Source organism: Amblyomma maculatum, unplaced genomic scaffold (genome assembly GCF_055883805.1).
Source record: "Amblyomma maculatum isolate TAMU_Amacu unplaced genomic scaffold, ASM5588380v1 scaffold_26, whole genome shotgun sequence".
Taxonomy (NCBI): domain Eukaryota; kingdom Metazoa; phylum Arthropoda; class Arachnida; order Ixodida; family Ixodidae; genus Amblyomma; species Amblyomma maculatum.
The window spans coordinates 1,813,941-1,816,687 of NW_028146751.1; positions in this window are offsets into that span (position 1 = coordinate 1,813,941).

Sequence of the window (2,747 nt, forward strand, 5' to 3'; positions counted from 1 at the left end):
GTAGCAAGTAGCTGGTAGCTTGTAGCTGGTAGCAGGTAGCTGGTAGCAAGTAGCTGGTAGCTGTTAGTTGGTAGCTGGTAGTTGGTAGTTGGTAGCTGGTAGCTGGTAGCTGGTAGCAGGTAGCAGGTAGCTGGTAGCAGGTAGCTGGTAGCTGGTAGCAGGTAGCTGGTAGCAGGTAGCTGGTAGCAGGTAGCTGTTAGCATGTAGCTGGTAGCTGGTAGCAGGTAGCAGGTAGCTGGTAGCTGGTAGCAGGAAGCTGGTAGCTGGTAGCAAGTAGCTGGTAGCAACTAGCAGGTAGCTGGTAGCTGGTATCTGGTAGCTGGTAGTTGGTAGCTGGTAGCTGGTAGTTGGTATCTGGTAGCTGGTAGCTGGCAGTTGGTAGCTGGTAGCTGGTAGTTGGTAGTTTGTAGCTGGCAGCTGGTATCAAGTAGCTGGTAGCTAGTAGCAGGTAGCTGGCAGCAAGTATCTGGTAGCTGGTAGCAGGTAGCTGGTAGCTGGTAGCTGTTAGTTGGTAGCTGGTAGCTGGTAGTTGGTAGCTGGTAGCTGGTAGTTGGTTGCTGGTAGCTGGTAGCTGGTAGCAGGTAGCTGGTAGCTGGTAGCAGGTAGCAGGTAGCTGGTTGTTGGTAGCTGGTAGCTGGTAGTTGGTAGCTAGTAGCTGGTAGTTGGTAGCTGGTAGTTGGTAGTTTGTAGCTGGTAGTTGGTAGCTGGTAGTTGGTAGCTGGTAGCTGGAAGCTGGCAGTTGGTAGCTGATAGCTGGTAGTTGGTAGCTGGTAGCTGGTAGTTGGTTGCTGGTAGCTGGTAGCTGGTAGCTGGTAGCTGGTAGCAGGTAGCAGGTAGCTGGTAGCAGGTAGCTGGTAGCATGTAGCTGGTAGTTGGTAGCTGGTAGCTGGTTGCTGTTAGCTGGTAATTGGTAGGTGGTAGCTGGTAGCAGGTAGCTGGTAGCTGGTAGTTGGTAGCTGGTAGCTGGTAGTTGGTAGCAGTTAGCTGGCAGTTGGTAGCTGGTAGCTGGCAGTTGCTAGCTGGTAGCTGGTAGTTGGTAGCTGGTAGTTGGTAGCTAGTAGCTGGTAGCAGGTAGCTGGTAGCAGGTAGCTGGTAGCTGGTAGCTGGCAGCTGGCAGCTGGTAGCAAGTAGCTGGTAGCTGGTAGCAAGTAGCTGGTAGCAGGTAGCTGCTAGCTGGTAGCTGGTAACAGGTAGCTGGTATCAAGTAGCTGGTAGATGGTAGCAAGTAGCTGGTAGCTGGTAACAGGTAGCTCCTAGCTGGTAGCTGGTAGCAGGTAGCTGGCAGCTGGTAGCAAGTAGCTGGTAGCTGGTAGCAAGTAGCTGGTAGCTGGTAGCTTGTAGCTGGTAGCAGATAGCTGGTAGCAGGTAGCTGGTAGCTGGTAGCTTGTAGTTGGCAGCTGGTAGCTGGTAGTTGGTAGCTGGTAGCAGGTAGCAGGTAGCTGGTAATTGGTAGCTGGTAGCTGGCAGCTGGTAGCAAGTAGCTGGTAGCTGTTATATGGTAGCTGGTAGTTGGTAGTTGGTAGCTGGTAGCTGGTAGCAGGTAACTGGTAGCAGGTAGCTGGTAGCTCACAGCTTGTAGCTGGTAGCAGGTAGCTGGTAGCTGGTAGTTGGTAGCTGGTAGCTGGTTGCTGTTAGCTGGTAATTGGTAGCTGGTAGCAGGTAGCTGGTAGTTGATAGCTGGTAGCTGGTTGCTGGTAGCTGGTTGCTGGTAGCTGGTAGCTGGTAGTTGGTAGCTGGTAGCTGGTAGCTGTTAGTTGGTAGCTGGTTGCTGGTAGTTGGTAGCAGTTAGCTGGTAGTTGGTAGCTGGTAGCTGGTATTTGGTAGCTGGTAGTTGGTAGCTGGTAGCTGGCAGTTGCTAGCTGGTAGTTGGTAGCTGGTAGTTGGTAGCAGGTAGCTGGTAGCAGGTAGCTGGTAGCTGGTAGCAGGTAGCTGGTAGCTGGCAGCTGGTAGCAAGTAGCTGGTAGCTGGTAGCAAGTAGCTGGTAGCAGGTAGCTGCTAGCTGGTAGCTGGTAGCAGTTAGCTGGTAGCTGGTATCAAGTAGATGGTAGATGGTAGCAAGTCGCTGGTAGCTGGTAGCAGGTAGCTGGTAGCAAGTAGCTGGTAGCTGGTAGTAAGTAGCTGGTAGCTGGTAGCTTGTAGCTGGTAGCAAGTAGCTGGTAGCAGATAGCTGGTAGCAGGTAGCTGGTAGCTGGTAGCTTGTAGTTGGCAGCTGATAGCTGGTAGTTGGTAGCTGGTAGCAGGTAGCAGGTAGCTGGTAGTTGATAGCTGGTAGCTAGTAGCAGGTAGCAGGTAGCTGGTAGCAGGTAGCTGGTAGCTGGCAGCTGGCAGCTGGTAGCAAGTAGCTGGTAGCTGGTAGCAAGTAGCTGGTACCAGGTAGCTGCTAGCTGGTAGGTGATAGCAGGTAGCTGGTAGCTGGCAGCTGGTAGCAGTTAGCTGGTAGCTGGTATCAAGTAGATGGTAGATGGTAGCAAGTCGCTGGTAGCTGGTAGCAGGTAGCTGGTAGCAAGTAGCTGGTAGCTGGTAGTAAGTAGCTGGTAGCTGGTAGCAAGTAGCTGGTAGCAGATAGCTGGTAGCAGGTAGCTGGTAGCTGGTAGCTTGTAGTTGGCAGCTGATAGCTGGTAGTTGGTAGCTGGTAGCAGGTAGCAGGTAGCTGGTAGTTGGTAGCTGGTAGCTGGTAGCAGGTAGCTGGTAGCTGGCAGCTGGTAGCAAGTAGCTGGTAGCTTGTAGCTGGTAGCAGGTAGCTGGTA